A 13,791-nucleotide genomic window follows, 5' to 3' on the forward strand; every position below is an offset into this window, starting at 1 on the left:
TGATTCTTACTCACCTGGGCTTTTAAGAACTCAAAGCCGCGGGCGCGCGCGAGAAAAATAAATAACTGAGCGCACGGATGGTGCGTTAACAGGCTAGCGAGTTAACGTGTTGTGCTAACAATAACGGAAGCTAGCAATGTCGGGTTAATCTGAGATGTTGGGTAAGCTGTATTTAGTAGTATAAACAACTAGAAATTATAGTAAATGATGGTTCAAAACAGAAAGAAATACGAAGCTAATACGAGGCTTAGACGCAGCAAACAAACTCACAGCAGCAGCAGTCACAGCGAAGCAGACAGGAGCAATCAATCAGGGATCAGCGCAATCGATCAGGGAGCAAACAAGTGAAACAAGGGCTATAAATACACAGGGACAAACAAGCTTAACTAAGTAATGAGGAAACAAGATACACCTGGGAACAATCATGAACTAATCAACAGGGAAAACTACAAAGGACTACAAAAACATGGCACAAACAGGAAATAATAAAAGTCCACACAAGAGAAGGGGAACACAAAACCGGAATCATGACAGTACTAGTGAAACTGAAAAAAAAAAGTGAAGTATTTTTTTATTATTTGGGTCAAATTAAAAAAACTTTTCGAAGTCAAAAGTAGAATTATGAAGAAATATAGGTGTGTGTTTGTGTGCGTCTTGCATTCTCAAAAATGTGTGAATATTTGACCCCAACCCCGTGTCCCGCCCGGGGCGGGGGGTGTTGTACTCATAACATTTCTTCAAGGTTGGCAGGTCTGCACATCTGTCAATCATCCCCGCTTGCTATGTTGGAAATGAACAATGAACCCAGCGCTTTGATTGGTTAAACTCTTCTACTTTTGCTGTTGCTTTCTTTTGCTGTTGCTTTGAGGGCTGCGCGTGCACGGAGGGCTCACCAGGTTTTTGCGTAGTTTAGTGTGACAAATCGTACAGCGTACATTGAGGTCAAAATGTGTACCCGCTACGCAAAATACATACAGGTTGGCAGGTTTGCAGTGTTTTGTTTGTTTTCGGTTACTGTAACTCAATGGAGGACCAAACCTGCAGAAATTAAAAATGAATAAATGAATAGATAAATTGATAAATAGATAAATAAATGTGATAATAGGAAAATAAATAAAGGAATAAACGACTTGATAAAATAAATATGACAAATTTTTAATCAAATTTATTTTTATATTAAAAATATTTTTGTTATTCCCCTTAATGTATTATTTTCTGCTTTTATATATTTTTACATTTAAAAAATCGTTTTAACTTGTATTTATTCGTTATTTATTTATTTTTATATAGGCTATTTATTCTTACATTTATTGTTTAGATTTATTTATTTATGTATTTATTTATTTCCACATGTATTTATTTTTTGATTTATTTATTTATTGATTCATTTATTTTTACATTTCCATGTGTAACATGGAAATGAGGAAGGCGGTCCTTGTGTAGCTTCAGTGCATCATTGGCTGAGAGCTCACGAATAGAATCGTCAGGCCAGCTAATCGATAGTAAGGAGATTTTTCACACCCAGAGTCAGACACCCAGTGGATGGTTGGTTTTCTAGTTTAATGACTGTTCTGTAATAGATATTGACTCTAAATAACTGAAATGGTTGCTTTTCTCAACCACCAATGGCTTCTAGGAAAATCGGAACAATCCAACAATCCATGGTTCATTCACGGCACAATGTTTCTTCCTGGTTTCCACGCGCTGTTTGATCCGTTAATAACGGAGAAATGTGAATGTTTCTCTCTAGATCTCGCAGCGATGTTATTACTTCTGTGGCAAATTCAAATGCTTTCTTTACTGGATCTCTTATTAGCGCTGTGTAGTAACAGCGTCGCGTGATCACGATCGGCTCGCGCTGCTCTGGTCCAAACTGATAAACGGTCCGTCAACCACACAATAACGAGCAGTTTCGTTCCGCTTGCATTATGTTTGCCATTTGATATTGGGCACTGTTGTGGTCGCGCCAGCGTCTTTTACTTTATGAGCGCGCTTGCCACGCGCAACGCGCCTACATTTGAAATAACGAAATTGTAATTGAAATCGGAATTGTTAGCATATGATTTTTTAAAAACTTTGAAAAATATTTTTATATAAAATTATTAGTAGATAATTCCCAAGGAAAAAGGTTGGGATGACTTAGATCATACAATTGTCAAAAAAAATTTGAATAAAATATTATAGAAATTGGTGGTTATTGTTCAGTAGTTTTTTTTTTTTTTTTTTTTTGCCAGCTAAAAGCAAGAAAAATAAAACATGTCAAGTTGACAGGTCAGAATTGTTTTTATTGCACTTCTGTTACTATCCCCTTCACTTCTAAAATGATGGCTGGTTTGTTTACTTTCCTACGCGTTCTAGCTGAAGTTGCAAGACTACCGTATTTACGCCTTACAACAGAGGAAGATGTTTTGCAAGACGAACAAGCTTGCCTTTCTTCTGGCTTTTCTTCGACGTTCATGTTGGCTAATATCTCTCCTAAAACATCGATAAGCACATCTAATCTAAACAACACATAGTACTTTGATGCGTTACCAACTTCATTTGCTAAATTGCGCAACTCTCTAGCTATTTGTAAAACGTCCGCCATAGTAGGCCACACCCCTGTCACCACCACCCGACGTCACTATACAAAGCCAGAGTAATCGAGCAAGCGAAGCGCTTCAACGATGAACCAATGGTAAGAAAGACCAACCCACCTAATTATCATACAAGACAAAGAAATGTAAAAATAAATGAATCAATAAATCTAAAAATAAATACATGTGGAAATAAATAAATGTATAAATAAATGTAAGAATAAATATAAAAATAAATAAATAACCAATAAATACAAGTTAAAACGATTTTTAAAATTTTTATAAAAGCAGAAAATACATTAAGGGGAAAAATAATACAAAAATAAATTATTTTTATTTTCATATTTATTTTATCAAGTCGTTTATTCCTGTATTTATTTTTATATTATCACATTTATTTATCTATTTGTCACATTTATTCATTTTTAATTTCTGCAGGTTTGGTCCTCCATATAACTCCCTGTCCCTTGTTTGTTGGTTTAATTTGCCTGAGGTTCTCTCGTGTTGTTTTTCCTTGAGTCTTGTTTGGCCTTCTCAGTCTTAAAGTCTTAAGGTAGTTCTAGTTACTTCACTCAGTATATAAACAGGCTGTTAAATCAGGATTCTGGTTGATTGATGGTCCCTTTTGAACATTCTGTTTACTATAAGTAACTTTGCAACTCCCTGTCCTAACTCTCATTAGAGTGTTAGTAGACTGTCTGCTTAATATCTACTCTTTTTTTATACATCTCATATTACATGTTTTTCAGTACCTTCTTGTACCTTTCACCATATCCACCTTCCCATATGATATATGTACAGGGGGGATTCTCTGAATTGGGTGCCCTTCAAGTCCCCCAAACTTACTTCAAAGATTTTCAATTGAAGGAAATCACAAAATGAATTTTAACGCTGTCTATTAATAGAACCAGGTGCCTTTGTATTATAATACAACACAATTGCTTTTTTTAAATTTTAATTTAAAGATAATGAGTTGCCTAAATAGTAGACAACAAGCATGTTTGCATGTCCTCACTAACCATCATTACGTTTTCATTGAATATCAAACAAATAAAAAGTGCAATTAATACCAAAATGTTGCTGCTAATATAATCATATGTTGGTCTACTTTAACTAAAATATACATATATATATATAAATGCATTAATTATATATGAAATTGCAATATTTATACACGTCCTCCATTTTTTTTTAACCCCGTCACGCCATACTATTTACCCCCCTATAAAAATAATGGATCAATCCCTGTGGCATCACATCCAGGAAGTGACATCACACAAGTCTCTTGAAGAACATGCTGCAAAGAAAGGCAAGTGTCAGTATCTTTTCTTACCTATATTTCATGTTTTTCACTGTCAGATTAAGATTGTCAGGATCAACATTTCAACTCTGTTGTATGACTAAATGATAGTAAACAACTGTTTAAGAAGAATTCAATAATAGTTTTGCAAAACATTACAATTTGATGATGTCTTAAATGCCATGTGATGCTACTGTCTTAGCTAAGTATGGAGTTACAGCTACTGTTAGCCAAAAACTTCAACCCCGTCACATTCAACCCCGTCACATTTTTTTATTATAACAGGGTTGAATTGTTGTGACAGGGTTGAATGTTTGACACTTCTTAGTAGATTACTCAATTATAGACTTGTTGTATTGTGGTGTGAACTGTCAGAAATAATTGATTATGGTATTTTGTTGAATATTTTCAGACATCCCAATGGCAAAAACAGCAACAGAGAGGCAAAGACAGTACAGAGCAAGAAGAAATGCAGACGCAGAGAGAAGGGAAACATATCTCAGGAGTGAGCGTGAAAGGTGGAAAAGGGACACAGAGACAGGGAAAAAGAAAAAAATAAGCACTCTGGGTGACAGAGCTAAACGACATAAGCGAAAGATGTGGAGGGATGCTAAAAAAAGACAGAAGAAGAGGGAAGCTTTGAGGAATAGCGACACCCCTCCACAAAGTCCCGATAATCAAAATGCAGAGCAACCTAGATCTGGGTCCTCGAGGTCAGTTGTAAGGAGTTCATTTAGATTATGAAGTTGAGTGTAAGTTAGTGTGTGTTAGAGAGAGTAAGTGTATACTGTATCTGTAAGTGTATATTGGGGTTTGTCCATGTGAGATTTTAAATGTTGGCTGCCGTTTTGGTAATTATTTATTTTAATAATTTAATTAAATAATAACTAGTTATTATTTATTTATAATTTATTTATAATAAATTATATAAAAAAAATGTTTTGTTTCAGACAACATTTGGAGGGAAAGAAACAATCCCGAAGAGCAAGATACAAACTGCACAAAGAGATAGCACAACTCTAACATGCACTCACAAAGGAGAGGAAACTTAAAGAAAAGTACAAAAAGAGGCTCCAGCGATCAGCAAAACAAAATGAATCTCCAAGATCCAAAGTCCGTGAACTGGTGAAGAACTGTCCTGTGAACAGCAGAAGAACATTACTACTTCATGATGAAGCACTCATTTCTGACATCAAGAGAAAATACCAGAATGCCAGAAATGAAAAAGATGAGCAAATATTAGCCAAGGTTACTGTGGGAAAGATTGTCCAAAAGTATAGGCTGCAGAGATGGTCAGAACAGGTGTTGGGGTTTTCAAAGAAACGAAGAAACCTTTTGAAGAGCAAAAGCCTGACCAGTTTTACCAGAAAGACTGTCAACAGGTTTGCAGATACATCTATTCAGAAGAACATAAAGAGCTTCTTTAACAGAGATGATGTCAGTAGGATAACTACAGGAAGAAAACAAACCATTACTAGAAACAAAGTAAAGATGCAAAAAAGGTTTCTTGTAGACACAATGAGAAACCTCCACAGAAAATTTCTAGCAGAGAATGTGAGGATCTCATAATCTTCATTTTGCCGCCTACGTCCCTTTTGGGTTGTGCACCCCTCTTTGTCTGATCTTGAGACATGCCAGTGCAAACTGCATGAAAATTTAAGCTTTCTAGCAGAAAAGCTTAGTCAGCTGAAGTTGATCGAGACCTCAGATCTTGAGAGACTTACTAAAACTGTGTCCTGTGATAACACTCGCAAGGATTGTATGTATGGGGAGTGTGAGAACTGTAAAGATAAAACAGTTCCCCTCTCCAGTATGTACGACAGTGTAAAAGAGGTGTCCTATACTCAGTGGGGGACAGAAGAGAAGGCAAAAATGGATGATCAGGAGGGGCCAAAAACAAAGATAGCTGTTAAACAAATTGTTGAGGGAACCCAGGAGCAACTTGCTGAGCAGTTCCACACACACCTGAGCAAGTTCAAGAAGCATTCATTCAATATTAGGCAACAGTATGCCTACTACTGTGAGCAGAGAAAGAGCATGGCCACTGATGAATGTCTAATTCACATAGATGTTTTGGAGAACTTCACCTGCAAGTACACTTCTGAAATCCAAGCAGTGCACTTTGGATCATCTCATCAACAGGTGACACTACATACAGGGATTCTTTGTGTAGGCGGTAGCCAAGAATCGACCTGCCTCAGCACAATATCTCCATCAAAGCACAAAAGCCCAGCAGCTATTTGGGAGCATCTGAACCCTGTATTGGATTATATGCAGGCAACACACCCAGAGGTTTCTGTGATACACTTTTTTAGTGATGGGCCTTGTACCCAGTACAAGCAGAAGGGCAATTTTTTCCTTTTTAGCACTGAGCTGGCGAAAAGACGCATTAAGGCAGGGACATGGAATTATTTTGAGGCCAGCCATGGCAAAGGAGCACCGGATGGTGTTGGAGCAGCCTTGAAGAGGACTGCTGACATGCTAATAAGCCATGGCCGGGACATCCAAGATGCACATGAGCTCTTTGAGGCCCTTTTGGAGACCAACACATCGATCAAGTTGTTCTTTGTCAATGGTGATACTGTTGAGCAGGCACTTGAGAGGATGCCATCAAACCTACAAGCAGTCCCAGCAACCATGCGGATACATCAGGTGGTAACTCTTGCTCCAGGAGAGATAGTGTCTCGTGATGTCAGCTGTATGTGCTCGACCCAGAAGCAGTTACAATGCGAGTGTTGGAACACAAATCATTTCAGCTTTGTTAAGAAGGTGCCAGATGCTGTGTCACAGAGGCAGACACGAATCCATTGGGAAGACCCAGAGGTGCTAGGGCAGTGGTGTGTCCTAACATATGATAAAGATTTGTTCCCAGGAATAATACTTGCAATGGATGAAACGCATGTGCAAGTAAAATGCATGCACCGTGTCGGGCCAAACAGGTACTTTTGGCCTGCTCGTGAGGATGTGCTGTGGTATGTTTTTGATGATGTGCTTGAGCTCATCCCACCTCCTAAGCCAGTGACAACACGGCACATGGAAATTCAAAAAGATGTTTGGGCCAGGCTTTCTGAATAAATAATGAATTAATGGACATCTTACAGTCCTGTTCAATGTTCAATGTTAAGCACTAAAAACAAGTTTGAATCAAAATGAGATCCCAGCAAGTTTTCCATAGCCTATGTTGTTTTTATAAGGAATTTATAAATGGACCAAATGGAAAGATCAATTGATGTTTGTTATTAGTTAATGCTTAATGCTTTTGATTTAATGTTAAATTCTAACTATAATGTTTGTTTGTTTTTGCCAACTTTAATAAAATACTATTTTATTGAATGTGATATCATTAATTTTACAGGAAAGAAATCCATACTATATTGAAATAATGATCATCACTTCAACCCTGTTATCATTTTCAACCCCGTTATGGTGAGTTCAATCCTGTTATTTGATAGTTTTTATTAATATTTTCGTGATAAGAAGACAAATTAGGTCAATGTTTGTTTTGCTGTGTGAAGAATTTACAGGACAGTCGGAAAAAATATGAAAGCCTGATTAAATCCTAATGTTAATGCATATTTTGTGATAAGATATGAAGACCAATGTTAGATAGTTTTCATGACCTGATTTGGTATTCAAATGGTGAGTATTTAAAAATAAAATTCTACATGCAATAAATTATATCAAACAAGGCACATGTAACCCAGATGGTTTTTGCCTTATTCTCCTTATTCGCGGCTCCCTCTTGCGTTCGCGTTGTCGCGAGACTTCGTGAAGTAGCGCGAGACTTGAGACGGAGTGTTGCGTCACTTCCTTTAAATACGGCCGCGCGCTGTTGTTTTGGTATGTGTGTGCGCGAGCTGGTGTGTTGAGCTGCTGCAGGTAGGCGTTTAGTTCTGTAAAACATTTTATTAATTAAACTGCTGGTTTAACTATTATGTATGCCAACCTTTTAGATTGCCTCTACCTTTTGCAAATGACTGCTGTTGAGTGACTTAATGCTGTGGGAACTGGTGAGTTGTCACTGGTTGTTATACGGTGCTAAAAGTGTGTTGTATGTGTATATGGTTCAGTTAGCCGGTGCTGGCGCTGGCTGTACTTTAATCATACTGAGTCTGACTATATATACACATTTTGTGCTTATTTACACATTTTGTGCTTATTTAAATGAGTAACACAATGATTAATATTAATATTGTTGAATTATGAAGTTATCAACTACTCTTTGATTTTGAAATGTATTTTGAAGCTATTTATCGATATTGTCTATTTATAAGAGTATTCTTGCTGATTGTTAAGTTATTTATATTGCTATATGCAGTATTTATATTGAATCATGTACATGCTGAAACAAATGAACTGAGATTATGATTATGATAATATGATGACTTTATTATATTATGATTATGGTGATTATAGTTGTGATGCTTGGAACGATGTATTAATTGGTCCTGTTTTGTACAGGCCAGGTTCTGTGCATTGATGGCGAGCCACTAGGCCCAAACCTGATGCTTTGGAGTGCATGCATCTACCGGTGTGGTAGGAGGCGCTGCAGCTGCTAACTTTGCTACACCTGCACACACACCCTCAGAGATATGTTCACACACCTTGACACTACATACATCTACATATTGGTACTGATCTTATGAACTGTTCCATCGTGGACCCTTTGGACTCTGTCTGTCTCGAGGCTGTGTGTTGTGAACCGCGGCGGCTGCAAGCAACCTTTTATTGATTGAGTGAATTCTAAGATTGTTGTATGCTCATTAATAACTTTGAACTGAATACTTCATATCGTCGCTGTCGGGCGGAATCCTCGTATCTCCAAAACCATTATTTTTCAGGAAATTGAAAAAACGGCATATTTTTTCAGTTATTAAACATTGTATCGTTAAAGTTGGTATTATACCTTATATTGCTATCGTATAATGCTGTGTACTAACATTAACACAACATTTCCCCAAAATCATGTTTAATCGGAGATACGAGATTTGTGACTTCAGAGCAGGGAGATACGAGATTACGCTGTCATTGATAATGGTACGGACACAGACGTCGCTGCTGCCAGCAGTGTTTTGACAAGAGACCAGGCTTTAGGAGCTAATTAAAGCTAATGATTGTGGTTATATACAATACATCTTTCTTAACTCTATTTTAAAGGTTTAAGAGATTTAAGTGATGCAATACAAAAAACGATGAGCTGACTAGGCTGTCTAATAGGCGGACATTAGCCTAATATGCACGCAAACTTACCTTCATGGCTCACAGGCTTCCTTCTGCACCGAAGCATTACAGCTATCGATTTTTAACAAAACAGGCCTACTCAAATGTATCTAACCTAACTATTTCCACTCGTTATTGTCTAAAAAACAGACAGAGTTTAGATAGGCTTACTAGTAGACAGCCCTTTTTTCTACCATAAATACAAACCTTGCTACTTAGGGTATTTTACATGCACAGTGCCAAGAGAGAAATCGTCTATAAGTAGGCCAAACAGCTGAACTTTGAGTCAGTAAAATAATAATAAAAAACAATAATTTAATGATGGTATCCAAAACATTCAATTCAAGTATTATATTAGATACATTTTAAAACTTCAATGCACATGTATAATAAGCCTAGTAATAAGTAGATATTTAAAATAATTCAATAACTGAATTCAAGTATTAAAGGCGCTGAACAATTTTTAAACTAAGCGGTTCATTGAAAAGAAATGGTTGACAGAAGAAGGTATGTTTATTGGACAAGGGTAAATAAATAGGGTGGTGCTTCAGTGAGAACAGAGGCTATGGCAGGGTTGTATTAAAAATATATTTTGAAGAATGTCAGTAACCAAACAGTTAACTGGAGCCATTGACTTCCACAGTATTTATTTTTTTCCTACTATGGAAGTCAATGGCTTCAGTTAACTGTTTGGTTACTGACATTCTTCAAAATATCTTCCTTTGTGATCAGCAGAAGAAAGACATTCATACAGATCTGAAACAACTTGAGGGTGAGAAAATGATGACAGAATTTTAATTTAGAAGTGAACTATCCCTTTAAGGCTTGCTTTACTACTGAGTGTATTCCCAGCTAACAGTCTTTTGTCATAAGAACGTTCTCCAAATATTCAGTGTTGGTTCTGGGAACGTGAAAAATGTCCAGTTTTCGTGACGTTACAGGAACTTGTTTAAAAGGTATAATGTTCCGTTATACATTTTCTTTCAACTTAATTTTCATTTCAACATTCTAGGAACATTGACTTCTAACATTCCAAGAACATAAAAATGTCCAGTTTGCTTACTGTTACTAGAATGTTATTTAAAGGTTAGTGTAATGTTAGTAATAAGTGAAGCTGGTAATGCTGTTTGTGGAGTAGTTTAATCAGATCTTGAGAGGGTTAATATCTTCAGTTCATCTAAGGCTGTGTCTCAAGAAAGTTGTAGTTTGTGTTCTTAAAGGGTTAGTTCACCCAAAAATGAAAATGATGTCATTAATGACTCGCCCTCATGTCGTCCCAAGCCCGTAAGACCTCCGTTCATCTTCGGAACACAGTTTAAGATATTTTAGATTTAGTGCGAGAGCTTTCTGTCCCTCCATTGAAAATGTATGCACGGTATACTGTCCATGTCCAGAAAGGTAATAACGACATCATCAAAGTAGTCCATGTGACATCAGTGGGTTAGTTTTTTGAAGCATCGAAAATACATTTTGGTCCAAAAATACGACTTTATTCAGCTTTGTATTCTCTTCTGGGTCTGTTGTCAATCCGCGTCATGACTCTGCAGTGGCGCTGCTGACGTAAGACGCTGCTGACGTGTTATCTGGTGCGCTCAAGCTTCGTTTACAGTCTGAGGGAGACGCACGCTATATTCAAGCTATTCTACATTGTTTGTATTTTGCTATTGCTATATTTACATGTTTGCGAAGATTGTGGATAACTATATTGTATGGCGGAATACCATAGCAAATGCTTGGGAGCACTTCGACTTGGCGCAGTAATATCTTCACTCGTGAAAAATCCTCTCACCGGCCTCCGCTCACTCTCCCAGAAGATATTACTGCGCCAAGTCGAAGTGCTTCCAAGCACTTGCTATGGTATTCCGCCATACAATATAGTTATCCACTTTACACGCTTAAAAAAGCACAACGTTTTGTTTTGCGTCACCGTCCTAGGTCGAATTACACTACTCGAGTAACTGTTTAAATAGGGAAAACGTGGAGGTGTTTGGTAGCTTCTCTGCTTGGCCCCTATTGAATGAACTGTGCTATCAAAGTTTCGCGGCGCGCCAGAGCGATTAAGTGCACGCACTGAGACGAGAGAGGTATGTATCCACTCGTCTTAGTTAAGGGAATAACATAGTTTAATATGAAAAAACGGTAGAGTATCCCTTTAATCGGAAAAGAATACAATGCTGAATAAAGTAATAGATTTTGTTATTTTTGGACCAAAAATTTATTTTCGATGCTTCAAAAAATGTTGATGACTTTCTTCCAGGTGTTTTCAGCTCTCAGTCTTTTCCTTGGAGGTGCGTCTTCCTCAGCATTTGAGCACGAATTCTCTGCATCCTCTTCATTTCCACCATGGAAAACTTTAAAATACACACACAAACCAAACATGCATGAATGAGTTGCATCTTTATAAACTGTCAACAGTGAGGGCTATAGTAGAAGAACCTTATCTAATTTAATGAGAAATTGTAGAAAAGCATCTAACCTACCCGTGTCAAACTGCACCTGCTCTGGAGCCAGCAGTGAGGCCTCCGCTACCTCCAGACCACCAGATAAATCTTTTCAAACACAAGATACAATTAGTGTGAATCATTTTTTTAACAAATGTCTATTGTTGTGAAATCCATTTGCATGAAACTCATCCATTTTGGTATGTAAAATCATGATTATCTCTCATGATTATTATAGAAAATAACTATACCAGCATGTATCACTGTGTCCTCCATCTCTTCCTCTCTCTCTCTACACTCTCTCCATCAGAGCTCTCACTCTCTATTAGGGCCCTTGCCTGATCATATGGCACATTGACCATCTTGCATAGTTCCTCTAAGGACACAGACATGGTTGCTGCAAAACATAAAATGAAAAAAGGTCAAATGATCAACTTTCCCTAAGTTATACGGCATGTTTACGTATGAAAACGAAGCAAGAAGCCACACTGCAAAAAATGCTTTTCTTACTTAGTATTTTGTCTTGTTTCCAGTCCAAATACCAAATCAAAAATGATTAATTCAAGATGCCAAACACAAACACAGATATTCCAAGGATATTCATTTTGATTAATTCCCCCGGAAAACAGGACATAATATCTTATAGTATTTTACTCATCTAGTAATGCATCTTGATTTAATAATTTTTTAGATATTTGGACTGGAAACAAGACAAAAATAGAAGAAAAGCATTTTTTGCAGTGCAGCAGATAGCTTGCTTAAAGTGAAGAATATGACGGCAAAGGCAGCTACTTGTTGAACATGACGGCATGCCTTGACATTGAAAGCTACAATCCTGACATAGTACATTAAATTAACGTTATTATGTTGTTCCTCAGACGAGTGCCAGAACTAGCGGGGGTCGAGATTTTTTTCTTTAAGCCCCACGAAAATCACGTTAGCTATCTCACCAAACATGACGACAAAACCAGGCTAACTAAGTCAACGGCAGGATATTTTTGTGCTTTAAATTCATTATCCTCGTCAGAAACAAAAACATGGAAGATTTCAATCAACAAGATAGCTATAACGTTACAGTCCAATGCTAGACCTAAACCTAGAAAACCTAGAAAAAGCTAGCATCTTCAGAAACGATAAGCTAACGTTACATTAGGCTTAGCACTACCATTACTTCAAGATCGAGATAAAACTGTTATATATATTTATTAAAATTCATAACTGAATCATGAATAACCAGTGTTTTGAGAACATTTACCTCAGGATGTGTTGCTCGATGAAGATCGTTGCGACTTTCAATCTTGAAGAAACAAAATGCCGCAAAGCTCCCTCCCGAGTCCCACGGAGTGAAGAAGAGGTGGAGTTATGAGGCTTCTCAGACAGTTGAAGTGTCCAATGGAGTTACGAGATTTGCTCTCAAGCTATTTTCAACACTTTAGATTGGTTAATAATTTGTAAAAATAACAGACCCACGTGGGAACTGACCAATTGCATCGATTTGTGAAAAAAACAGAAATTGACCAAATTTGGACATACGAGGTTTCCGCCCGACAGCGACGATATGTGCACGTGTAAATATTGTAAATACTTGTTGTCCTATATGTAATACAATTCACAATTGCACCGCAGCCGTGACTCTTGTGTATCATTGAATTCTACCATTTCCTCCCTGAGCCAAACTAAGATCTTCTGATACTGGTCCACTATTTTATTTATTATTTCGGCACTTATATATGCTACAGACATCTCATTGAAAAGCTTCTACAAGAATTTACTTGAAAATCTTTTTAAATCATATTTAAACAGGGTCCAAGTAGTCTGTGACGGGGTTGAACTCCAAAACAACTTTCAGTAAGAAAAAACACTCAATATTGTTTAGAATTTCATGCCTGAGGTGGGAAAATGTATTTTCTTAAAGGTTTGACTAATCCACTATCACATGAAATTATCAGAAATATAACTATTTAAGGTATATATATATATAAAAAGTTATGACCCAAAAGGCACCCATCTCAGAGAATCACCCACAGAGCTTTTGAGTACTTTCCATCCTTACAAAACCTTTGACCTACACTGTAAAAAGTGCTACACCCACAAAGTTGGTTTTATATACTTTACATAGTTGTAATCTAGTTTATTTTATTAGTTTTATACTAAAAAGTATCAAAATACTTCCTCTTGACTTAAAATATAGAAGTTTTTATATAACAATATATTTTAAATAAAACCAATGCAATTTATTTCGGTAGTTATTTGT

At 36.9% G+C, this 13,791-nt stretch overlaps 1 long non-coding RNA gene across 2 annotated transcripts; it reads right to left on the reverse strand.

Annotated features, from left to right (window-relative positions):
* Positions 1–8,927: 8,927 nt before the first annotated feature.
* Positions 8,928–13,037, reverse strand: LOC307004077. 2 transcript variants are annotated; one of them, XR_013798905.1, is made up of 4 exons: positions 12,793–13,037; positions 11,789–11,934; positions 11,577–11,645; positions 8,928–11,447 (listed from the first exon to the last, which is right to left on the reverse strand). It is a non-coding gene; the product is annotated as an uncharacterized lncRNA (long non-coding RNA). The 2 variants fall into 2 exon arrangements; XR_013798906.1 differs by lacking the exon at positions 11,789–11,934 and having other exon boundaries at positions 8,930–11,447; positions 12,793–13,017.
* Positions 13,038–13,791: the final 754 nt, after the last annotated feature.

This window comes from Phoxinus phoxinus (genome assembly GCF_949152265.1).
Source record: "Phoxinus phoxinus genome assembly, chromosome: 9".
Taxonomy (NCBI): Eukaryota; Metazoa; Chordata; class Actinopteri; order Cypriniformes; family Leuciscidae; genus Phoxinus; species Phoxinus phoxinus.